General features: G+C 41.1%; 1 protein-coding gene across 1 annotated transcript in view; it reads right to left on the bottom strand.

Moving 5' to 3' along the window:
* LOC134540888 (fat-like cadherin-related tumor suppressor homolog) overlaps positions 1-27,802 on the bottom strand; it is an 898,605-nt gene that overhangs the window by 583,771 nt on the left and 287,032 nt on the right. The window contains 1 exon segment of the mRNA XM_063383917.1: positions 20,304-20,362. The gene's annotated coding sequence lies outside the window, so the exon portion shown is untranslated.

Here is a 27,802-nt window from a genome sequence, read left to right as displayed (position 1 = left end):
CGCGGCCCGCCCTTCGCTTAACGAGGAAATTACAGACGGGGCGTGCCGAGCGGAAACAGGGTTGAGGGGGGGAAGAGAGGTGGCGGGCAAACAACCAATCAGGTGACTGATGAGCCGGCGTAACGCAATTTGCCTATCGGCGCTTGTTCGCGGCGCCGCTCGCGTGGCGCTGTCGGCATAACCAGACCTGTTGCGAGGGATGGTGGAGGGGGAAGGAGGGGGGAAGTACGACGCATCCCGCCACAGAAACATAACCCAACTAAACCTAAAGCTGAGGGCTACAGAGAGCGCTATGCCCGCTGTGTTCCCTATGTTCGCAAAGTTCGCTATGTTCGCAAAGTTCTTTGTTTGCTATTTTCGCTATGTTCGCAATGTTCGCAAAGTTCGCTGTGTTCGCAAAGTTCGCTATGCTCGCTATGTTCGCAAAGTTCGCTATGTTCGCAAAGTTCGCTATGTTCGCAAAGTTCGCTGTGTTCGCAAAGTTCTCAATGTTCGCTGTGTTCGCTATGTTGGGCGACGTTGCCAGGTGTTCGGTTCTCAGCTAATTTTTTTCTTCTTCTAAAAAGTCGCCGACTTCGCGCATGCGCAGATAACACAAAAAACATTTGTTTTCGCGGGGAATTGAGCTTTACTTCTTGCGTTTGATTTTTTATGAAGTTTCTTTTCTCTCAGTAGTGTGCTTTGAATAGTCGAGTCGACGGAAAAAAGTTGATTGAACGATTACGAAAAATATCCACGTTTATGGAATAAATCGACGGAAGAATATAGAATTAAGAAGATACGCAGAAAAATGCCTGGGATTTGATTCCAAAGGGAATGCTATTAAACTTAGTTGAATTTATCCTGAAATAATCTATTAAATTTGGTTCGGTGCTCACTAGCAACTGCTTCAACAAATTATGAAACACTTCAAATGCTTGTGTTTTTTTATATTAAATTCACGTACCCATGAGCCAGCAGAATATTATCCTCGTCGGAATCAACACTTGAATCCCACAGCATGCGTCTCTCCGACATCGCGAACTGGACTGTCCTGTTCTGGCCGCCTGGCGCAGCGAACATAGCGAACATCGCGAACATCGCGAACATCTCGAACATAGCGTAGCCGCCTGTGTGGCCTCGGTCTAAGAGCATTTTGCACGAGTGGTCCTATTTTAAGAGAACAGTTTTTTTTAAGGAGTATCATGACATAAATTTTATTTCACCAAAACTATTGTTGGCCTGTGTAATTCAAGCATTTTCCGTACCTAAACATCCAGCACACATTATAGTGAAAATTTAAGTATTCAATTTTGAAAAAAAAATATCAACTGAAAATAGTTTTAATTAACAATACTCGATAAAAATAGATTATGACAGTAAAACATACAGCGCTACACTTAACCTGCTGTTTGCTTTTAATTTATTTCATATTGTTGGTGGGAATGTTATATTGCTATAAAATTGATTAATATGAAAATATATCTTCAGTAATGGATTTAAGAGCATACAGGAGATGGCATAGTATGGTATCGCCGTAGCCGCGGTTTTTGCCATGCGCGGGGCCGTTGCTACGTTGGTTGCTATTGGCTCAGAGCGTTCGTTTGTTTGCAAACAAGAAGAATGTGGGCTGGAAATCAAATAATTGAACGCAGAAGGTCCGATACAACTACCTGCAGGTGTATCGTTACACGGGAGTTCAACATGTATTTACTCTATTGCGTTGATAAACGATATCGGCGATCTGTTGTTTACTAGCGGTGGGATTGATTTATATCTGTACGCGAACCAACTACAGTTTTTAGAATAAAGACATTGCCCACCTAGTACTCTATGAAGTATTATTTCAGATACGTGAAAACATCCATGCTGCGTTAGTAAATCCAAAAAAATTCTAGCTAGTCGCTGAAATCATTGGAATACGAAATTATTACCATAGTAGTGAAAATAAGTCACACTATTTTAGATTTTAATAGTATGAAAAGCCCAATGTTTTATAAATGCAAAGCTTCGCGACTTTTGCTCGACAGACTGCCTTCAGAGCTTAAAAGTTCTTATCAGAAGTGGAAAGCGTTTCACAAAATAATTATCACATTTCATGTATTTTGTTTCCAAGAGCTAAAGATCGCACGCAAAACCGTTAAAGCTATTAATTTCATGGGAAGTGGGGAGATGGTGTTTGAAAATGTGTATTACAGTAATTCGATGGAATGGACTTTCAAGACTTCTATCAGAGGTGTGATAAACAAGCACTGCATGCTAAATAAACATTAAATGATAATAACAAGTGGATACACGATACATAAGCAATACATGATTACAATAATACAAATTACACTTAACATCCGGTTTTACCTGGGACCAACAAAACATAGTTCTAATATAGACTTAAGAGAGGGGAGTTAGTCATGGCTAGAGACCTGCAAAATTCGCGGTTTTGATGGCCTTCCGGAAAGACTGCACATACCCCTGTACACTCGGGAAAATAACGCAAGTTCATTGGCTGCCGACTTGTAAGTCGTCTCAGCTGGTTTGTCTGTGTTTCGATCCTTCTTTGGTTGAGGGTTTATAACTGGCTGAGATTCGTCCAGATGAACAGTAAGCCAATAGCAAAATAATCTAAGAGGTATATGTGTTTGAATTCTAGCCTATCACCGAATGAATCCGCGAATTATGCAGGTCTCTAGTCATGGCTTAATCGCTGCTGGCCAATCCCTGCACACCGCGCCCCTCCCTGCATGACTTATCCCAGCATGACTAGACGTATAGAAGCGCCTAGGTCCCTCCCTAATCCGGATTATTCTATAAAATCCACTTAGTTTTAGTTTGGTGAGCGAGTCTTTCAGTTAACGAGCAAATTTATGTGATCTCATTTTCCAAACACATTTATAATACGAAACTCGTGTCACGAAATTTAGCAAAGAATTGTTTATAATAATGCCGAGTGTGATAAATAAATGCATATTATGTTTTAACTAAATTTCTGGACGCGAATCACACGTAGTTTCAGCTCCAACCGCTAGAATGCGCTGCCGGAGCAGCTACGTGGACTATCGAATAAATCAATTTGCAGAGCGAAATTTTAAACTACATAATAGACGGCTCCGATAAAAGCGAAAAAGGCTTGGGAAAAAAAAAACTAAACCCCCGACTTTGGATTTTCGACAAGGAATTTGATTAAAATACTGCCTAGCGTGTTAAAATTCAATAATCAGTTGATACTATAAAGGTTCTCCTTTGTCTTTGTGAACTTTGGTTCGCGCCATCCGCCACAGAGGCACCGTGGTTACAAATTTCCGTTCTATGCGACTTCCGTTCCATTCACGAAATTACTTCTCCCAAATGCGGTTTACCAAGAGCTACAGGAAGTTCCGTATTTGAAAAGTACGCATATCACTTCAGTAAAATTTTGAACCAGGTTTATGTTAATCTACAGTACATCTCCGTAAATTTTTTTCGCAAAAGTTACGGACATTTTCTAACAGTGTTGGTTCAGGGAGCCTTCATCATCGTTTTCGTTTTCGTTTTTTTTTTTTTATTATTCCCCAGTCTCCCGCCATCAACAAATTACAGCGCCTCTTCTGTGTCGCTTCAACATTTCAACGTCTTTTTTTTTTCTGTCACGCGCTGCCTTTGAAGTTTTCATTACCGCGCTGTTGTTTCGCACGTATCTTTCACGCTCGGGCTGTCTCCAGACATTCGTTGACGAGTTACGCGCGAAGTTTGCCTCAGTTCAGGGTCTCCAACACTCTAAAATACACTCACAGCAAAAAAGAATGGACACACCGATTTTTCCGTATAATTATTGCAAATATATATATATATATTTTTTATTTGTAGTAAGAATTCATTTATGTACAGAATATTCAAACCAAGTATACTACAAACAAACGATATTTTATAAATGATACTCTACAAATCAATTAGAAAGGATAAAAATAAGATTTTTTTTTTAAATTTGGATTTAAATTTTTGTCAGGTTTTCTGTCGAGGGATGGTCTCCTAATAACTAGAGACCGGAAAAATTCGCGGGTTCAATGACCTCCAGGATAGACTCCAATATCATCTACACACTCGGGCAAATGCCAACTGTTCATTGGCTGTTGACTTGTGAGTCGTCACGACTGGGTGGCCTGTGATTCGACACTTCTATTGAGTGAGGGTCTCTAATTGGCCCTCAGTCCTCCAGATTAACAGTGAACCAATGACAGAAGCAGCACTAAGGTATAATTATTTGAATTTTAGCATAACACGAAATGAACCCGCGAATTTGTCAGGTCTCTACTAATAACGGGTACTGTCTGTTCTCTATTACACGGCGAATGTCCATAACCCTGAGTGAGGAGTGCGAACTGTGGACTGGACAGATACTTAGTGATTTGTGAACATACATTAATAGTGGTGATTCAATTAGTAATGTAAATGTAAGTAACCAATAAAACTGCATAAAATAAATAGGGTTAGCCTTACGAACCTGTTTTCCCCACTCGTAAAAATATCGTGGTGTTATTCCTAGAAGTCCAGTTTCTCTGAATCTGATGTTTTCGTAGTATCCGAGTTAAAGATAGCAGTTTACGTGTGTGGAAGAAGAAAGAATTCGCAGTTCATATTCCTTACGGGTGTATTTACACACTAACTTATTTTTGACAAGTACAGTTTCGTCACATTTTTGACAGCAAAATACTTGTACATATTGATGTTTTAAACTTCCAGTAACACAACGAATAAGTTATTATATAAAAAAAACAATCTTCTAAAAATTATGGCTACTTCCGTTTTCTCACTAACTACTCCGTAAATAACATAATATTTGAAGTGACGATAAAAAAAAATAGTTTTGTAATCACCGCAAATAAGTTTTGTCAACTCATCACAACCAAAACCATCATATAGGTGATATTTTAACTACACCTGGTTTTGCTGATTATATTTCTAACTTTAAAGTAATGATACAAGTAAGCACATACAATTATAATTTAAATTATTATCTAGGTAGTATACCAGAATATAAAAGTGTAATAGATTTTTATGCCTATTCAGAAACTAATCAATATATACAATACAATTATCAGAATATAAAAGTGTGATAGAATTTTATGCCTACTCAGAAACCAATAAATATATACAATATAAATATTTTTATTATTTCAGTGCATTATTTTATATTTAAATTAGTTGCAATTACCCAGATTGTATTAATACCAGAAGTAGTAATTTTGATGCGTTCATTTTGGTCCTATAATCATATTATACTAGCCTGCCATCAAACACGATTTAATATAATAGTTTTTATTCCAATTATTTATTTTTCATAAATACTATTTGCTTACACTCAAGATCAATTGAAATTAAGTATAATGTATCCGTGGTTATAATATTGCCAGGAAAAGCAATAATAACAAATACATTTTAGTATTATGTATTATTATATCAATTGATAAACTACCGCAGTGGATACCCTATGTAAGAGTGCTATTACTGCGCAACATTTTTTTTCCTACGATATTTCTAAACCAAAGAGAAGTACTTTATGATCATCCATCACTTTTATTTAAGTAGAATGATTTAGCACGTTCTTCTCCAGATCTCATCAACTGAAGGATAAAACAAAGGCATGCTTGCATCTCCCGCCTGCCGATGAAAGAAACAAACCTGAAACTATATCGGCCCCTTAATTTTTCGCATACCGTAACGGGACCGGAATTCAATCGAAAAAAAATTGATTGTCTGTAAAGTCGGATTACGGACGATAGTTTAACGTGAAATTATACTAGTAATCGGATTTTAAAATGCAAGAATAATTAACCTTTATTGCCGAAATTGTTGTTGTAAGAACCACATTAAATTTCACTTCACTTTATAAACAGTCGACGAAACAGTTCACGTGTAGATGACTTGTAATGAAATTTAAAAACTGGCGTTTAGCTATAAGGTTTAAATATAATTATGAACAAGTTTTCATATAAATAAACTATAATCAAATATCTATCATCAATTATAAGAATCACCATAATTTTTTTAGTCTATTGTAACGTAACCTATTATTACTGCACTCGCCGACAGCGTAACGGAACAAAGAGCGTAACGGGACACAGCGTAACGGAACAATGAGCGTAACGGGACACAGCTTAAAGGAACAATGTGCGTAATGGGACACTTTTTCGTGCGTGCAGCCGGCGTTCATCGATTGATTAGACGTTGACACGTCAAAAAAAAATTTAAGAAGTTAGAAGAGGGGGGGGGGGGGGGAATTGTTTAAAAAAATGGTTTGTGTTCCGAAACAGTACAGACGAACGGGAAAAAGTCTCCAGTATACGCCAACCCCCCCCCATCCCCTTCAACCGGGCAAGGCTTTCGATCAGGGGTTGTTGAAGAAGGAACGGGAAGGTGATTTTTTCAAGGCCCATATAAAATGATACCATCGCCATCGGAGGAATAACACGTTGCGGGCGTACGTACCGTCTTGTAGAGTGGAGATTGGGGTGTGTGGGGAGGGGGGTAGACGTGGTTGCCCCGACGGCGGCCATTACCGGACTAACGGACCCCCCTGGGGTGGTGAAAAGGTGAGGAGGGGGAAAATTAAGTTAAATAAGTAGAGACCTGAAAAATTCGCGGGTTCATTTCGTGTTATGCTAAAATTCAAATAATTATACCTCAGTGCTGCTTCTGTCATTGGTTCACTGTTAATCTGGAGGACTGAGGGCCAATTAGAGACCCTCACTCATAGAAGTGTCGAATCACAAGCCACCCAGTCGAGACGACTCACAAGTCAGCAGCCAATGAACAGTTGGCCATTTGCCCGAGTGTGTAGAGGATATTGGAGTTTATCCTTGAGGTCACTGAACGCGCGAATTTTTTCCGGTCTCTATTTATAAGGTATTTCTGCGAGGCCACAGCCCCCTCCCCCCCTTTTCAACAACACATCCATTTCACCCCTCCTCCCACCCTCCAGCGCGTTGGTTAACAAAGCTCGGTGATTGGTCGGAGCCAGCACACGGGGAGCTAACTTCCACAGCCACATCCTGCGTCGGGGATGACAACTCAAAAGAACTTCGCAGATTGGAATTCACGCCGATCTGGACACGACCGGCCCACTGACCACAGACTGCAAGTTTTGTTTTCAAAAAATAATGTTTATTCACGGTGTAAAGTGAGTACAGAGGCAACGAGGCCAAATATATACAATTAATGACAATAAGAATACACACAAATCTGGTTACACGAGAATCGCAATTCCAAACGTAAAAGTCTCTTCCTGCGAAATTGGTTACGAACTAAACTAACACAAAAGGATAAAATGAAATACATAATGCAATTACACTATAAAACATGCAGACCAACATGGGGAAATTAGAATAAAAAAACCCACCACAGACTGTAAGTACTTGGCATTTATATCGCCCGGCACGCAACTGCTACGACTTTGACAAGATATCAAAATAAGATTTTTAAAAAAAATCTTAAAATAACTAAACAGTTATTCAGCATCATTTAGTTAATAACTACCATAACCTCATTCTCTCTAATGTACTATGGCTTCAAGTACACTCTTGCTTGTAACAAAGGCTATTTTCCGTACAATTTCAAGGTGAATCTTTTGATGTGTAACATCTTAGCTCACGGCATTTTGTAAGAGTGATTTCTTGAATGGAACGCAATTCGCAGGGGTCTGAAATGGCGAATGGCGCAATCCAAAAAGAAACTTCATATTTATAAATTGTTTAATTAATTTCAACAAGATTGTCAGTATTTAAAAAAAAATCCTTGTCAAAAATCAGGTCCATTGCCGGGGTTTCATAATTTTTTCAAGTCTTTTTTTATCGCTTTCATCAGGGCCATTTCAATCCATAGTTTAAAACTTTCATATGATTCAATAGTCGACGCAGCTGCTCTTGCAGCGAATTCTAGCGGCGGGTGCAGAAACTACGTGTGATTCGCGTCTAGAAATGTAGTTGAAAACACTGTTCGTGTGTATTTAAACACGCTCGGCGTTATTTCAAGGAATTCCACGTTACATTTCGTGTTCCCAGTTTAGTATTTAAGTTTGTTTGCGACACGAGAACACGTGAATTTGCTCGTCAACCGAGGTTAGATGTCTCTGACGACCGTTGAAAGACTAGCTCACATTTAGACGTGAATACGTCTTTAAAATTCCTTCCATAGTGGGAGGCAATTCGAAAAACGAATGATAACACAATCGGGGGATACAGTTTGGTGTTGCAACTACATATTTATAGTCTCCATCCCAAAATTAATTACACCCCTGGATAGCTAAAGGATCAAAGAATTCGTTACGCTAAGTGAGGACTGTGACGCATCGCGCGCGGTGGAGGGGGAAGCGCCGCCATTTTGAGGTCATTTTGCTGCGTTTCGAGATTTCCATTTAGTATAACTTTTGACTCGGAGAAGCTACGGCGTTCGTTTGAAATTCAATCGTCAGCTCTCATCAAAATCGATCGATTGCACATAAAAACCTAAAATTAATACAGTTATAAGATGGCAATTATCTGTTTACTTGATTTATTTCCTGAACCCGACGAACGGGAACAGTTTCTAACACAAAACAAAACATGGAAACCCGAAGGACTTCTTAGTGATCAAACATGATTATAACATACATGAAATAGCGTATTTTTTTATTTTGTATAGAAGATATCACCTGTTACGTGGACGTATTCACGTACAACACACGGCCGTGTCTATGATACAGCCACGCCCCATTTTTTTTTATATAACGGCGTGGGAGCTCGGAGTGCGTGATCAGTAGGGGCAGGCATTTTTCGCGAATAAACCTTAACGCCTGTTAGACTGCAACAAGGTATACACGCACCAGCGGTTTCTCCCTTGTGATTGGCGGCCGTCTGGGAGAGAAGTCGTCGCCTTATTTGACGGAGCCACTCAGGACGCGTTTGCTTCCCCACTGAATTGCTGTGATTAATGTTGTAACAATCGACATAAGCCTGAAGGAAATTCACCCAATCACGAAACACAGACGATGCTACAGTGTTTAAATTTTCAACTAATCTCGGAATCTTTCCGCGAAATATGCATGCCCCTAGTGATCAGCCACTTATGCCCCCGCCCACCCGGGCACACACACGGCGCGCAGAGCTTCAGGAGAAACAACGCGATTTCCAAACTACTCAAGACATCCGAGTGGGGTCTGCGTACGTAAAGCATTTAAGAGTTCACCGAAAGCCGAAAAGTACTTTTAATTTCGGATTAAGTATTTTTTTAGAGTGAAAATGGCGTGTTTTCTGAGTAATTTTCAAGCGTGAAACAATCAGTATAGATTCTTGAAAGCACTTAAGGGGCCCGCCTACCTGGGCACACATACGGTGCGGAGAGCTTCAGGAAAAAACAACGCGATTTGAAAACTACTCGAGACATCCGAGTGGGGTCTGCGTACGTAAAGCATTTAAGAGTTCGCTGAGGACCGAAAAGTACTTTTAATTTCGGATTAAGTATTTTTTTTTTAGAGTGAAAATGGCTAGAAGGCGTGTTTTCTGAGTAATTTTTAAGCGTGAAACAATCAGTATAGATTCTTGAAAGCACTTAAGGGACTTGCATTACGCCTTTATCTTCATTTCTTCAGCCATATGTCACGGTCGCCGCTCGATGCACGACGAGAAGACTGCGCGCCAGTCCAGAGGAGACACCGCGCTAGAAGCACCAGCGAGCGTCGCGCTTATCATACCGCCTCGCCGACACAGATACGCCCCTGACTACGCACCGGCCGCTTCGTCACTCTCGCTGTCGCCGTCGGAAAGTGTGTCGCCGGCACTTGACAGTCGCCCACTCACCCACTCTCTCACACTCTCTCTCTCTCTCTCTCACACTCTCGTAAACTCGCCAACCCTGGTGGTCGCGTGCCGCGACACTCAGTTCCGAACAAAACCTTCTTCTCGAATCTCTGGAAGAACCCCAGTTACATAATTATTGTCCAGGGACATTCGTGAATTTACGGGTACAAACATATCCATTTAAACAAAAAAATTTCATTTAATCCCGTTTTGCTTCACCCCACTGCATTAATTTTTGGTCGTCAGGACATTTACAATACCTGATACTGTATCTACTAAGTTAAGCAGTTATACATTTTTTTGTTCTTAAAAAAAACTATATATTGGTTAGTGTTGACAAAATACCTCTCAAAAATGTTTTTCTTACCACTCTTAGGCGGTATAATTAATTCTAGGTGATGCTTTTTCCCCTCACATTTAGGAAGTATAATGATTTTTCTGATTTTCAAGCCACTATCTCCTGAAATCGACTCACAAATTGAAACAATAATGATTTCGTTAATTTAAAAAAAAAGTGACAATTCATGTGTTTTCGTGTCGCAAATACACTGATAATACGAAACTCGGACACAAATTTTAACGTAGAATTATTCAAATGTGGTAAATATAGGCAAATTGTGTTTTCAACTACATTTTTGAACCCACAGCTAGAATACGCTGCCGGAGCAGCTCTGTCAACTATGCAGAGCGAAATGTTATACTATATAATAAACGGCTCTGATAAAAGCGAAAATAAAAACCTTGGACCTGATTTTCGTCAAGTGTATTTTATTAAAATACTGTCCATCTTGTTAAAATTATGAAACGGTTAATACTATAAAGTTTCATTTATATTAGTGAACCTCGGTTCGCGTAATCCGCCACAGATGGCAGCACCGTAATTGTTACATGTTTCCGTTTCTTGATTTCGGTCGCATTCACGTAATTGCTCCTACCAAATGCCGTATACCGAGAGCTTACATGTTACACATCCTAAATAAATGTCCTAGAGAAATACTAGTCACAGCAGTGCCCGCTCCTTACTAATGGGTAGAGACCTGAAAAATTCGCGGATTCATTTAGTGTTATGCTAAAATTGAAATAATTTCACCTAAGTACTGCTTCTGCCATTGGTTCACTGTTAATCTGGAGGACTGAGGGCCAATTAGAGACCCTCACTCATAGAAGTGTCGAATCCCAGGCTCAGTATATGTGCTTAATGAAGCACCCCCTCAGCAGACTCTCGTCTGACTGATAAGGGGATAACATCATCGCCGATGAGGGCCGCGGGGCCCGAATGCCGCATCTTGGCATCGAACTCCGCGACCCTTTAGGAGTACCAGGTGGCTTACTGCCGACCCATAACCTCCTGTTTTGCCTACTGTGTTTTCGGTTTTGACTTTTTGTGTGACTGACTTTTAAATAAGCTGCGAAGCTGTGTTTTGTTGCAAGTGACCTGGTATAATCTACTTTAATTTCGTGTGGTGACTCTACTTTAAACTCGTGTGTTGTCCAGCCCTCCCTTTAAGTTAAAAATTTAAATTCAAAGGGGGGGGGGGAAGGGGGTGAATATTAATTTAAGCTGAGCAGTTGGCCTTAGCTGCTCAGTTTGTTTTGATTTTTATTTACTTGCTTGAAGAGCGTGTTGATTTATTTATTTGCGTGTGGGCAAAGGCTGGACTGATTTACTGTGTTAGCTAGTGTGTTGTGTGTGTGGCGAGGTTCCTAGACCGTGGGCTGCTGACCCCCTCCCTTTAACGGGAAGAGGGGCTAGGCCGGCGGAGGGGACAAGTCCCCTCTGCCCACGGCTGGCTCGGTGTGTACCTAGCGCGGCTCAGCACCGCAGTTAACATTTCTGCCAACTGCAGTACTGCGCCGCGCGGAGTAGACTGCAGCTCGGTGCGGCCCCAGGCCCTGGGGAGCTGCTGTCTGGTGTGGGCTGGTTCAGCTGCGCAGTGGGCGCCTCTGATGGTGAGGCCGGCCTCTAGCAGGCGAGTGGCCTCTTGAACTGTGGCGAAGGCCACTCTGTAGAGGCCAGTGAGGCGCCCTGTTGCCCTGCTGCAGACGCGCCAACACCTGGTCGGTTTGTGGCCGGCCGAGCGCAAGGCTGCGTCGACTTCTTCGGCAGGTGCCCCAGCTCCTCTGCCGCCCCTGAGGACGACAAAGTGCCAGGGCGCGCGGTGATCTTGTGGGCGCTGACTGGGCTGCTCCTGTGCTGGCTGCCGCGCCGATCTCCCCGCAGCCGAGGCCGCCTTGGGGGCAGTCTGTGTAGCTGCAGAAGCTACCGGCGGCGGCAGCAGTGGAGAGTAATCTTGAGCCACGTGAAGAGCTGCAGAGGTGCTCTTCTGAGCTGTTACAACAGCTGCTTGGGTGCCAGTTTCCTGGCACTTGGCTGGGGCGGGCGTCTGGCACCACTGGTGCCGACTCCGCACAGCTGGGTCCGTCTGGCAGCTGCTCTGGCGCAGCTCTGGGGCAGGCTGCGGGGGCGCAGTCTGCGTCCAGACTTCAATCTTTGGTTTCGGTGTTACTACTAGGGGGCTGTACTCGCCGCGCGGCGCCGTGTCCAGCTCGACCGCCAGCATGCTCTGGTATGTGAGCCACGAGACATACTTGGTGGGACCTGAGCATATGCGCACCGCCTGCTCCTCGATGTTGATTTGCAGCGGAGGTTGCGAGTTCGTCACAAGAATCTGCAGTCTGTACATTTGGACTGAATTCCACATGTAGATTCTCGCCCTATTGCTGTCCTCCAGGTAGGGCGAGAAGTGGGCCTTGCACAGTGCTGAATCCTGCGAGAGCTTCGCGCCTAGGTCCGCCGGGAATCCAGATGGTGCGTGAAGTTCCGCGGCGAAAATCGGGCCCTTGAAGTCGGAGGAGATTCCGCTCTCGTAGCGATCTTGAAAATTAGTTTTCCGAGGCATGGTAGCTGAGGGACAGGTCCGCTCGCTCCGAATGCTAGGGCAGGAATGTCGAATCACAGGCCACCCAGTCGAGACTACTCACAAGTCAGCAGCCAATGAACAGTTGGCATTTGCCCGAGTGTGTAAAGGATATTGGAGTCTATCCTGGAGGTCATTGAACCCGCGAATTATTCCGGCCTCTACTGATGAGGCTTATTAGATACGCCACCTACAGACGCCATAGCAAAACGTAAGAGAAGATTTTCAATCAAATACGCACGCATTTCTTAAGTATCTTGTGTGCCTCCGGCCAAAAGCAGGCACGCCAACTTTGCAGCTAAACGGAATACCATCTCGCGAGTATCGCAAGTAATTACATTCATGCAAATAGCTTACAGCGTCAGTCCTGTAATTGCACCACAGCACTATAGAATACGAAAGAAATTAAAAAAAAAATTAAAACGCAATTCTTTCGAAAAAAAGTTGCAAAAATAATTTTTATTTGTAAATTTATGAATATATATGTTAAACTACTGATTTATCTGAACAAAAAAAATTATTGCAGTAAATCGAAATTGTGCTAATCATTACAGCAAACATTTTGTATGTCACACAGAAATGTGTTAGAATTATAATATTTCCGTTACTGAGTTTCAAAAAAAAATGTATTCTAAAACATAAAAAAAATATTATTCTGTGTAGTGAGAACACCGCAAAAGTTTTTCGACGTTTTAAGACTGAGGTAGTTTAATACTGTTAAAATATTTTAACTTAAGTTAACTGAATAACACCGGTTGCAAACATTTTCCACGGAACTCCATGAATTTACGTGTATCTTCAATGGATTACTTTATTCAGGAACTCTCAAGGTTAACCTTGGTGTACGAACAAAAGCTTGTATATAAATAAATATAGTTTAAAAAACTAAAGAAACATGCTTTTAAAGATTATCAAACTAAAAAGGAAAAAATAATTTTAAAATTTAATTTATGACAATAGTATATAAGCAATACTAGTATAAATGAGAAAAAAGCTTGAGGCGCTTTGTGCCATATTTTTTGTATATTAAGCGCCCCATGCTTTTTTCTCATTTATACTAGTATTGCTTATATACTATTGTCATAAATTAAATTTTAAAATTATTTTTTCCTTTTTAGTTTGATAATCTTTAAAAGCATGTTTCTTTAGTTTTTTAAACTATATTTATTTTTAACTTTTTAGTTTGATATTCTTTAAAAGCATGTTTTTTTAGTTTTTTAAACTATATTTATTTTTAACTTTTTAGTTTGATATTCTTTAAAAGCATGTTTTTTTTAGTTTTTTAAACTATATTTATGTATAATTATCATAGGGAAATGAGTTACCGACACTACCTATTACCATCTGAGATAACTATTTGGAGTTGCAACGTCACAAAGAAATAGTAAAGTCTCTCCGAAACATTTACAGTTAGATGTATGGATATAATCTTAGAATTTACCGAAAAAAAAAAATCTTTTTTTTTCGGCGTGGCCGGGAGTAGAACCCACGATCGCTGAATTCGAAAGCTGACTCCACAGATATCGCGCGCCTTAGACCACTCGGCTAACGAACGTAATATAATTGGTGGGACACTTTACAGTGATGGGCCACTCACTCTTAGTCGAAAGAGTTACAGACGGACAGACAAACAACATACAGGTGAAGCTAATATAAAGCATGTAACATGTAAAATGTAAAAATAGTTAAGCAAGCTGAAAGGCTAGCACAGAGGAAGGAACAATTGAAACTGGTAAAAGTATGTGCTTTGCAAGAAAAAAAAACTTAGTCGAAAGAGTTACAGACGGACAGACAGAGTTACAGACGGACAGACAAACATACAGGTGAAGCATATATAAAGCATGTAAAAAAAGAGTAAATCTGTAAATCCACAGCAGAGCACAGAACTAGGAACTCGTAACCCAGCGTAATTTATATAAAGATTTTTTGTTGGTTGGAACTTTTAACAACTATTCGTTCATTTTAAGAGAAATCTTTGTCGACAAACCCGTAAATTTACCGTAATTAATTACAGTAAAGGCCGCGCCATTACTGTACTTAACCTCTCCCTCTTCAGACAGGGGGAAAAAAACATTTCAAGAAGGCACGATAAACAGCTAACGCTAAAAATAATTTTAAAAAAAGAAAGTATCGTTTTTTACGAGAAGCAAACGGACCGTAAGACTTAAAACATATAAATTCACCCCCTACCACTCAACCACCAACATAATTTTTTTTACTTCTTCCTTTTTTTTCTGCAGCCTTCATTTACGTTTCTCGTTATTGGAGTGTAAAGGTATCTCTTGATACGTCTGAAAGAATTTTGCTGTTTCTCGAAGAGGAATAAAATAACTTTTAACGCCGTGACCTAAATTTTATAGGCGTGCTTTTAACGTCTCGCCGTCGCATCTTTGCGCAACCATCGTTAACACGGGTGTGGTGTATGGTGAAGGGGGAAGAAGGGGGGGGGGGGAGGGATAAAAAATTGCCTGCTGCCGCTCAGTGATGTTCGCTTTGATGTTCTCATCCGGGCTGTTAACGGAACGGGGTGGTATCCAATATTATATTGCTTCCAAGTTTTCGTGTTTCTGTATTAATTACTGCTAGATTTAAACATTAGTTTATTTTTATTGTGAAGTGAAAACTTCTATAGGAAGGTTTGGATAGGGAGTAAATTTATGTAAGTCGTCATCGACATGGTCACGTGATGTGAATGTGTGTGTGTGTATGTATATATGTGTATGTATATATGTGTGTGTATGTATATATACATATATATACACACACACACACACTCAGTGGTGCGCGCGCAGCCAGTACGCGTCTTCAGTCCCTGTACATCAGTGCTGTGCATACGTGAATCGAATGTGTAGATACCGTGTTCAAATAGTGTTTTTGTTTCAATTTTTTATTTTTAAATCTTAGGTATACGATTACTGTGCAATAAAAAGTGAGTATAAAATAAATTAATATTCTCATATAGATATATATAGTTTGAATAACGAAGAAAACGGAGTCTTTGTAGCAATATAACCTAAAAATTAAGAACATCATTATTTTTTTTAATATATACAATTACTATGCAATGCGTATTTTATAGTAATTTAAGAGTTATTTTACTAACGTGATAAAACAAATTTGTTGTACGATAATTAATTTGGATATCCAAAAAAATAACAACTGTGAGTTTATAGTTTTAAGTTTTCACTTCTATCGGCAGTCCTCATGACTGCTTTCAATTTTTTAAAATTATTACTGTGCGTGCACTGCCTAGATATTATGTTGTTGTTTTTTACTCATACATTTGTGTCTGGCTTTACCGCGTAATGCCTCATTCCTTTAGTTTCATGTTTCAAGTTTTACAGGTAAAACTACCACGGGCAAACCTGTCCTACGTGTTTCGACTGTCTGGCGTCACAGTGCGCAGTTCGAAATCTTTGCTGCTTAGGCCTAGCTTCGAACAGGAGCATGCTGGTTGGTGTAACGGAACTAAAAAAAAAAAAAAAAAAAAAAAAAAAAAAAAAAAAAAAAAAAAATTGGTTGTCTGTAAATTCGGTTTACGGACGATAGTTTAACCTGACAAACGTCATAACAAAACATTTCTGAAATGATTGCATACTTTTATGAACAAAAATGAATCATTTTTATTTTAGTAATGAAAGAATAAATACTTGAAATTATACTAGTAATCAGATTTTTTAAATTCAAGAATAATTAACCTTTATTGCCGAAATTGTTGTTGTAATAAGTAATGAAAACGACATTAACTTTTCACTTCACTTTATAAACAGTCGAGTGGAAGAGAGATCGATGCGGCGCAAGCGTACAATGAGCGTTACGGGACACAGCGTAACGGAACAATGTGCGTAACGGGACACTTTTTCGTGCGTGCAGCCGGCGTTCATCGATTTATAAGACGTACCGTAAAAAAAAAACAGTGGATTACGGGCCGTTGTGACTTAGATACGGCCTTGTCCAAGCAAATGAGTGTGTGAAATTACGACATCCGCGAGTATTGTTGAAATGAAACACGAACTGCGTCGAGCGATACTCGTTTTCACCGGCGCGTCCAAGATTAGTACGACTTAAATAAGTAGGCGTCCTTTCCCTGTGTACATATCGTGCATTTCAGCAAGACACTTCCTGCGCCATTTCAGTGAAGCCGATTGATTTTAGCCAACTCGATGCACACTCACAGACACTAAAAAAAAGTATCAAAACAGTTGCACGAATATTTAAACTAATCTTCGTGTGCAATTTTAATTGCTGCAACTCATACATTTTTTTAATTAAAAATACGTACAATATACGAACTAAAAAATTGTGTTACAAGTTCAGAGGTTGAGAGGAAACCTCGTTCATCTTCTGACCGAATTACACTGGACAATTTATTATGGTTTTCTATAATTTACAAATTTCCCATCAATTTTAATGATTTATTAAAATGACTTTTCCACTGAGACCTGGGCATTTGTTAGGTTTTTGTTCGCCATATTGGCAGCGCTACATTTAGTGCCACATCTCGGCAGATAAAATTTATTTGCGGATTCAATTATAATTTATTTTAATGATTAGATATATCGCTCAATTTTGGGTTATGTTTTTGTGCTACGTATACAGTATTTTGTAATACAAGAGTTAACTGTGTAGAATTGCACCATGTGACTACGGTAATGAAAATTTTGTTCCCTTTAATTTTTGATTAATCAATTCCTTGCTAACTCAAATTTTAATTATTTCGTTGTACTCATTTTAACGAATCAAATTACAAAGATAAGTTTTGACGAAAACATACAGTGAAAGTATTACCAATCATAACTTGATTAATTTAATGTTTTATTGTCAATATTAATGACAGTAAACTTTTTTAAAATATTGTGTAAAGAAATCAACAGCTACCAATTTTGATACTGTTGGGTGCCCAAGTGACAATTATTACAACATAGTTATTATTCTGTCACACTTAAATATCACTTATGGGTTATTGTTACTTAACTAAATTACAATTTTCTATTGAATCACTTTAAAAAAAAAGACTCATCACCTTGACATTTGTTCTAACAAAATAAAGCCAAAACGTCTATGATTGAAAATCTTGTCCAAGAATGTATTTTAAGAAAGCTTCAATCTGTCATATCTATTACACACATATCTTATATAGTAACTGGTTCGCATTAATCGACGCAGACTTACAAACTAAAATAATAATAATAATAATCGTCAGCCCCTTTCTCGAATCTCTTGCTTTCATCTCCGCCATAATGTAGGTGAACTTAATTGTAAATTTTAAATTGTGAAGTTTTCTCAAAACCACTGACATATTTATATGTTAAAGCTTGTCCATTTTAATTTTTAAATTCCTACCATATATTTCAATGACTAAAAATCCACCAATTTATCAGCAATTATCAATGAGTAGAGACCCGAAAAATTCGCGGGTTCGATTACCTCCAGGATGGACTCCAATATCCTCTACACACTCGGGCAAATGCCAACTGTTCATTGGCTGCTGACTTGTGAGGTATCTCGACTGGGTGGCCTGTGATTCGACACTTCTATGAGTGAGGGTCTCTTATTGGCCCTCAGTCCTCCAGATTAACAGTGAACCAATGACAGATGCAGCACTAAGGTATAACTATTTGAATTTTAGCATAACACGAAATGAACCCGCGAATTTTTCAGGTCTCTATCAATGAGAAGAGAGAGACCTGCGAAATTCGCGGATTCATTCGGTGATAGGCTAGAATTCAAACACACATACCTCTTAGATAATTTTGCTATTGGCTTACTGTTCATCTGGATGAATCTCAACCAGTTATAAACCCTCAACCAAAGAAGGATCGAATCACAGACAAACCATCTGAGACGACTCACAAGTCGGCAGCCAATGAACTTGCGGTATTTGCCCGAGTGCACAGGGGCATGTGCAGTCTATCCCGAAGGCCATCGAAACCGCGAATTTTGCAGGTCTCTATCAATGAGCTTGCAGCGAATTTCACTCATTCAAGCCGCCGCTACTAGAAGATTCCACTGTTTCATCAATCACGAACAGTTTATTAACAGAATTTAAGTGTAGCAAAGGCAACGTTATCTAAGTCAAAAAAATGGTGAGAAATTAAAAGATAAAAAACATGTTCAGTAATACCTCCACGATCTACCGTCTGGTTTTTTTAACTACAAGGAAATATCAGACGGACTTATACCAAAGTGCGAAGCATTAGCGATTATTTCTAAATAATTTTGCGAAAAAATAATTGAAAATTTTATTTTGCACGTAGATCAGTTTTCCCCGCAAAGTTTTTAGTAAAATTCACCGTAATTTCACTGATTGAAATCAGTGGTTCATATTAAGAGTGATGCGGCTTTGAAATAATGTCACACGACTAGAACAATATTATCGTAATAGAAAATGATTAATTGCCTACATAAAAAAACATATTTTTAATATGATTGGTCTGCTGAATTTAATTAAGTAAATAAGTGGTTTCAAAAACCCTAAATTCTTAATCTAATTTAATGATACGACGTATACCTACAATTTAGTAAATTTTAAAACATTTAATGCATTTGAAAAAGTAAATACCCATTCAAGAAACGTTTTTAAATTCTAAGAGTATTTGTTATAAAAGATTGTATATTAGAGCTAAAAAACTCGTATGTATCGAAGGTAAAATTAGTTAAAATATGTAGCTTATAATTATTACCATACACGGCACAGACAGAACATAAATTTTCCTATTCCTAGTTTTTACAAACAATTTCACAAAGATCTTTATTTTTTTTTGTTTCCAAAAATTGTAGTAATTCTTCATAATCAATTAAAAACAAAATTATTTTCAAAGAAAACAAAAGGGTCAATCTTCGGCTAGATAATTTAACCGATGACGATATTTCATTAATATCTAAGTCAGGTTTTATATAAGGATGTATTTTATGTACTTGAACTTTTTCCTTTAAAGCATTTTTTTACCTTTATATATAGTTTTTTTGAGAAACAATGTAATAATTCAACTTGTATTTGAATTAATGTAAGATTTCTTAAGTTATTATTTATTTATTTGTGAACTGTTACAAATTTTAAATTAGTTATTGTGTGTGTGTGTGTGTGTGTGTGTAGGTGTGTGTGTGTGTGTGTGTGTGTGTGTAGGTGTGTGTGTGTGTGTGTATAGATAGCGGGTGTAACTCCGTACACGTGATAGAAGTGAAACTTCTTTGGCAATTCAAACATCGACTCGTAAGTAAATATTAGGGGTAAACGTCAAAGAGAAAGATAGAAAGAGAGAACTAAAACACATTTTCTAAATAACCATAGTTGTGTTGCCCTCTGACCAGATACTCCCTTACTAGATGATAGCAAGTCTGGGCGCAGGCGGGTCCCTACCGCCGCGACCCGCCTATCCCTGCAGCATGGCGGGGTTCAACCTGAGCCGCACAACGCCGCCACGAGTTCTCTGCACCGTCCGCAACCTATCCCCCGTCTTTTTTTTATCTTTTTTTGCGCCAGACGGAAAACGGTTGCATTAAAAATTCGGCTCGAATGGCAACCCAAAGAAGTTTCACTTCTAAAAATAATTAATTAATTAATTAAATAAATGGGTGGGCGCGATGTGTGAAAGTTCCTCACCAGCTCGCGCAGGGGGCAGCACCGTCGCTCGGAAGGGCTGGACCCACAAGCACCCGCGCCTGTGAACAAAATAGAAGGCCCCGAGGAGCCGTCAGGACGGGGGGGGGGGGGGGGGGGGGCGAACGAGGTCACGTCCTAAACGAAGGGCAGAGAGAGAGAGAGAGGGGGGGGGGGAGGAGGAATAACCCCCCCCCCCAAACACTCGCCAATTGCACCGCCACTGCTACGTGATGGAGATCTGAAATATGCATGCAGACGCCGCTCAGCACAGGAGCTCAGGGGTTGCACCCTGCACTTCGGTATTCACGAGGAACATCACTCAGGTCCTACAACTTACCTTAATTAAACTTTAAAAAAAAGTCGTCCTTCGTATCACACAGAAAAATATTCCTTTGGAAACCAGCTGCCACAGAAATATTTTGCAATACGATAGAGACCGGAAAAATTCGCGGATTTCACTTCACGACAGCCGCTAAAATTCATATAGCTACACCTCGATGCTGCCTCTGCTATTGGCTCACAACTCACCTGGATGACTCCGGGCCGGTGAGAAACACTCGACCGAAGCTGTGTCGGAATCACAGGCCGCTAACATTGGGACACCTTCACAAGACAGCAGCCAATGAGAGGGTGACATTTGACCGAGTGTACGTAGAACTATAAAGTTCATCCTAGAGGTCATTGAACCCGCGAATTCTTCCTGTCCCTAGCAATACCACGAGAAAGATATTGTTTAAACATTGCAGGTAGCAGGGGTTCATTTGGAAAAGCCATGATTTTCCCACGGCCAACTATACGTAGCCGGTTCGCGTGTTTCCAATGCCCGAAATCTACACATGTTGACACCGGAGGGGAAAAAAAAATGCAACATAGTATACAGGAGCATCCAAGAATGATACTATCATTTAAGCTTTTTTTTTAAAGAAAAATTATTTTATTACATTAATACTTTGAACCTTTTTAAAATGTTACTAAGTATTTAAAAATATTTTTGTAATAGTGAAACATATTTCAACAAACCATGTTTTCAGTTTCAGCTAAATTGTATGTTAGGATCATACCAGTCACGCAATAAAAAAAACAATTACCATATTATTTTATTTTGTTTTCTATGATCTTTGATACTTATTTAAGGACATCAACGCGAGCGAAGCCGCGAGTAAAAGCCAGTATGAGATAATACTGATTATTCGTTACGAAAAATTTGCGCAGAATTTTATGAAACCCTGGAAAAAAATAATAGAACATTTAAAAAAAATTCACTTCATTGCGTTGAATAATGCCTACTATGTGCGCAGTTCATAAATATATTTGGGGAAAGGTTTAAAAATAACTTTTCAACTATTGGCGGTACTGGGACACCACAAAGCATAATTTCACGGGGAAGAAACCGAACACAGTTTCTTTTTTGTGATAAAGTTGTTTTCATTTAATTGTAAAAATTTTACAAAAAAAATTTACAGTGTAGCTACGTTTCAGGGAAGCATCATATGAGAACTACGTTTATGATAAAAACACAGGACTTGTATACATACCAGACTAAAATTCAAGACTACTGGTCTGTTAGACAAAAACATTTGTTAATCACAAATAATTATATTTTTTACTTGTGTTAAAATTCTTAAAACATTTCGAGTATTCGCAACGACCAACCTAAAGTTACATAAACGTCTGTTAAAGAACACATAATAATATCACCAGTGAAACGACGTTACTTTACTTTCTTTACGAGCCAGTATTCTCTAAAAGTAGGTATACTTGGTAGGTACTCTGCCCAGGATGATTTCCGTAAGATCAAAAGAAAAGTTTCAAAACATATCTGTAAGATTACCAATAAAAAAACACATGTACACAGCCTCATTAATATTATTTTTTCGACGTGATAACGTCTTATAAATCAATGAACGCCGGCTGCACGCACGAAAAAGCATGAATCATTGTCACGTTCCGCCTGAGCCGAGCGTGCAAAAACCGGCCAATCACCGTGCGAGAAAATCTTCTATAGTATCAAAAGGGTTAAGGCGGGCTTTTTTAAAGCAGCAATTTAATCTTATGACGTTATCACGTAAAATTATCGTCCGTAAACCAACTTTACAGACAACCCCTTTTTTTGCTGTTAACAGGTGATATTTAGGATAGTAGGAATTATATTTTTAAAGCGAAATATAAATCACAGAAGAAGTATCTTTGATGGCACACAGGGTAGGTTTGGGTTCGGTCACAGTTCTCCTCTAGGAGAGTGACGGAGGAGGGGTGGTAGCTACACACCCCTCACCCCCCCCCCCCCTTCGCCACCGCAGTTACCAACAGTCATGCTCCACAGCCCGAGGAGGAAGGGGAGAGAGAGAGAGAGAGAGAGATAGTTTCCTCCGCAGCTGACTGCGACGATGCCATTTACAAGTATGATCGCGGTGTGCCCTGTGGATTGGTGAGTAGGGGTTGGAGGTGGATACGAGGACGCTAGGATAAATTGACCCCCGAGTCAAACTCGCGAATAATCTGCGTTCGTGAATTTCATGTCAACATTAAATACTAGGTATTTATTTTTAATTAAATTTTTGTCACGCATAAACATTCGAAAATGTTAATTTTTTTTTAATTTTGCCGCTCTCAAAGAAATAATGGATAGATAGAACAAGGGCTCTGGGAAACCTAGGGGCGCACTGCACTCCCAAGCATTAGACACGTCATAGGAGTCCCCAAGGATGAGACACGTCACAGGAGCCCCAAGGATGAGACACATCACAGGAGCCCCCAAGGATGATTCACGTCACAGGAGCCCACAAAGATTATTCAAATCACAGGAGCCCCCAAGGATGAGACACGTCACAGAAGTCCCCAAGGATGAGACACGTCACAGGAGCTCCAAAGGATGAGACACATCACAGGAGCCCCCAAGGATGAGACACGTCACAGGAGCCCCCAATGATGAGACACGTCACAGCAGTCCTCAAGTATGAGACACGTCACAGGAGCCCCCAAGGATGAGACACGTCACAGGGTGCCCCAAGGATGAGACACGTCACAGGAGCCCCCAAGGATGATATATGTCACAGGAGCCCCCAAGGATGAGACACGTCACAGGAGCCCCCAAGGATGAGACACGTCACAGGAGCCCCCAAGGATGAGACACGTCACAGGAGCCCCCAAGGATGAGACACGTCACAGGGTGCCCCAAGGATGAGACACGTCACAGGAGCCCCCAAGGATGATACATGTCACTGGAGCCCCCAAGGATGAGACACGTCACAGGAGCCCCCAAGGATGAGACACGTCACAGGAGCCCCCAAGGATGAGACACGTCACAGGAGCCCCAAGGATGAGACACGTCACAGGAGCCCCCAAGGATGACACACGTCACAGGAGCCCCCAAGGATGAGACACGTCACAGGAGCCCCCAAGGATAAGACACGTCACAGGAGCCCCAAGGATGAGACACGTCACAGGAGCCCCCAAGGATGAGACACGTCACAGGAGCCCCCAAGGATGAGACACGTCACAGGAGCCCCCAAGGATGAGACACGTCACTGGAGCCCCCAAGGATGAGACAGGTCACAGGAGCCCCCAAGGATGAGACACGTCACAGGAGCCCCCAATGATGAGACACGTCACAGGAGCCCCCAAGGATGAGACACGTCACAGGAGCCCCCAAGGATGAGACACGTCACAGGAGCCCCCAAGGATGAGACACGTCACAGGAGCCCCCAAGGATGAGACACGTCACAGGAGCCCCAAGGATGAGATACATCACAGGAGCCCCCAAGGATGAGACATGTCACAGGAGCCCCCAAGGATGAGACACGTTACTGGAGCCCCCAAGGATGAGACACGTCGCAGGAGCCCCCAAGGATGAGACACGTCACAGGAGCCCCCAAGGATGAGACACGTCACTGGAGCCCCCAATAATGAGACACGTCACAGGAGCCCCCAAGGATGAGACACGTCGCAGGAGCCCCCAAGGATGAGACACGTCACTGGAGCCCCCAAGGATGAGACACGTCACAGGAGCCCCCAAGGATGAGACACGTCACAGGAGCCCCCAAGGATGAGATACATCACAGGAGCCCCCAAGGATGAGACATGTCACAGGAGCCCCCAAGGATGAGACACGTCACAGGAGCCCCCAAGGATGAGACACGTCACAGGAGCCCCCAAGGATGAGACACGTCACAAGAGCCCCAAGGATGAGACATGTCTCAGGAGCCCCAAGGATGAGACACATCACAGGAGTTACAGGAGCCTCAAGGATGAAACATTACAGGAGTCACAGAAGCCCCAAGGATGAGACACATCACAGGAGCCCCCAAGGATGATTTACGTCACAGGAGCCCACAAAGATTATTCAAATCACAGGAGCCCCCAAGGATGAGACACGTCACAGGAGTCCCCAAGGATGAGACACGTCACAGGAGCCCCCAAGGATGATACACGTCACAGGAGCCCCCAAGGATGAGACACGTTACAGGAGACCCCAAGGATGAGACACGTCACAGGAGTCCCCAAGGATGAGACACGTCACAGGAGCCCCCAAGGATGAGACACGTCACAGGAGCCCCCAAGGATGAGACACGTTACAGGAGACCCCAAGGATGAGACACGTCACAGGAGCCCCAAGGATGAGACACGTCACAGGAGCCCCCAAGGATGACACACGTCACAGGAGCCCCCAAGGATGAGACAAATCACAGGAGCCCCCAAGGATGAGACATGTCACAGGAGCACCCAAGGATGAGACACGTCACAGGAGCCCCCAAGGATGAGACACGTCACAGGAGCCCCCAAGGATGAGACACGTCACTGGAGCCCCCAAGGATGAGACATGTCACAGGAGCACCCAAGGATGAGACACGTCACAGGAGCCCCCAAGGATGAGACACGTCACAGGAGCCCCCAAGGATGAGACACGTCGCAGGAGCCCCCAAGGATGAGACACGTCACAGGAGCCCCCAAGGATGAGACACGTCACAGGAGCCCCCAAGGATGAGACACGTCACAGGAGCCCCAAGGATGAGACACGTCACAGGAGCCCCCAAGGATGAGACACGTCACAGGAGCCCCAAGGATGAGACACGCCACAGGAGCCCCCTGGGGCGTGCCGCCGCTAACGAGATGGTGTCACGTTCACGCTCTTCACAAACGTAATAACGGAGTGTTATAATCGCCATTGTTAGTCAGTGAAGAGGAGGGGGGAGGGGGAGCGAGTCGCGGGGCCGGATGCGAGGGCACTCAGGCCGCCCGGCCGAGCCTGACGGACTGCAAGGTGGTGGGGGGAGGGGGGCCCTAAACGGCCTACTTCCGGTGGCCGCGAGACCGCTCGCAGTTTCATTAGCATAGCCCCGGCCACGCCCACTCATCCCCCCTCCCCTTCCCAACGCCGCGCTTCCCCTCACCTATGGTTCACCAGGAGGAGCACTCCTGCACAGGAAAAATTAATTTCTGCACTCTCGGAAAGCCAGCTGCCGGAGAAACAGTTCGTAAAACTACAAAGAAAGACATTGTTACTTTGTACAACACATGGCTATAGGTTTTTATTTATTTATTTGCATATATGAAATACTTTTTTTCCCCGAGAAAAAAATACTGAGTTATTTCCTCCGAAAATTTGCACATAAAAACCACGAGAAAAAAAAATATTAAACTATTTGACTTTTATTTTGTTGCTTAATGCTTATAAATGGTCGCGGTTCATGTTGGAAAGCGTTTTACGGAACGATTTGCAAATACATTTTTATCTATTGTAGGTTGCATAATTCCCTGGGTAAGAATAAAGAGACCATTAAAACTACGAACACTATTTTGTAGTGATACAGTTAGTTTTAATGTAAATGAATACAAATTAACAAACAGCTATAAATATTTCTCTTCCACTTACGAAAAAAAATACAGTGTAGAAAGTAAAAATATTTCAAGCTCTGCCTACCAGTGTGTATGCATATGAATACCAAAAAACATGTAAAAATGCTAAAATAGTTATCAATACAAGCAGCAAGACCACTTCACGAGGAAAAATTAAAACTGCTGATAGTAAGCACTATACTTACCTACCTATCTTCTAAATGTACACTTACTTCGAGAAGAAGCCAAGGCGGTTCACGTATATAGTCTAAACTTTCACATCTGCCGAAAGTATGGAAACCGTATTAAACTTTTCACAAGAATATTTAAATAAACCTGATATAGCCTAAACATGCCCAGTTTTGCACGCCAAAGAAAAAAAAAACATGTGATTGAAGTCTTTCAGTCCTCGCCAGAGATGTGTAACATCTAACCTCGGTAACGAGCTAATTCATGTGGGCTCTTACATTGCTAATACACTTGTAATACGTAGAGACCCGAAAACTTCGCGGATTCATTTGACGGCAGCCTAAAATTCTTATAGTTATACCTCAGTGCTGCCTCTGCTATTGGCTCACAACTCACCTGGATGACTCTGGGCCAGTGAGAAACACTCAACCGAAGCACAGGCCGCTGCATTGGGGACACCTTCACAAGACAGCAGCCAATGAGAGGGTGACATTTGACCGAGTGTACGTAGAACTATAACGTTCATCCTAGAAGTCATTGAACCCGCGAATTTTTCCGGTCCCTAGTAATACGAATTCTGACACGAAATTTAACGGAGAATTTTCTTTAATAATGCCGTGCGTGATAAATATAGGTACCCAGCTAATTGTGTTTTCAACTGATGCATTTCTGCCGCGAATCACAACTATAGTTTTTACACCATCCGCTCGAATCCGTTACCAAAGGAACTACGTGTCCTATCGACATATTTCATTTACAGACGGAAAATTTCAAACTATATGATAAAACGGCTCCGATAAAAGAAAAAAACTTCAATATATACTAAACCCCTGTTTTTTATTTTATCTACGACGTATTTTATTAAAATACAGCCCATATTGTTACAATTCACTAAACAGTTGGTACTGTAAAGTTTCACTTTGGCTTTGTTAACTTTAGTTCGCGCCATCTGCCACCGATGGCAGCACCGTGGTCACAAACTTCCGTTCCATGCGACTTCCGTTCCATTCACGTCAGTAGTTAGTCAACCAAAGGCCGTATTACCGAGAGCTAAGATATACCACATTAAAAAAAAATAATAATGAGGCTCATACAGGCCGCTTCAAGGTTGGCCAATCTGAAGGGTGTTGAAGAAAACCTCTGGTAATGGCGTATCAAGTTCAAACTGAAGATGAGGGATACTTTTTCGAAATTCGACCTCTTCCACGTGACAGAAGGATCTACGGTGCCACACAATAACAAACAATAACAAGAGGAAGAAAGAACATAATTTACAAAAAAAAAAAAAAATAGTTTGCGACTAGTTGAATATTTTCCAACTATAACTTCCAGATCCTTATTTTTTTTTTACCCCTTCTACTTAGGAAGGGTTGCACCATCCCTTGCCGACAATTGCGTAGGAATTTGGGAAGTGATAGTACGAAGTTTGGGTTAAGAATAAAATAATATGCTAGATTTCGATTAAGGCGGCGTGT

The sequence above is a fragment of the Bacillus rossius genome, chromosome 17 (genome assembly GCF_032445375.1).
Source record: "Bacillus rossius redtenbacheri isolate Brsri chromosome 17, Brsri_v3, whole genome shotgun sequence".
Classification (NCBI taxonomy): Eukaryota; Metazoa; Arthropoda; class Insecta; order Phasmatodea; family Bacillidae; genus Bacillus; species Bacillus rossius.
Note: the sequence above shows the minus strand (reverse complement) of the source record. Positions and strands in the feature narration are given on the sequence as shown.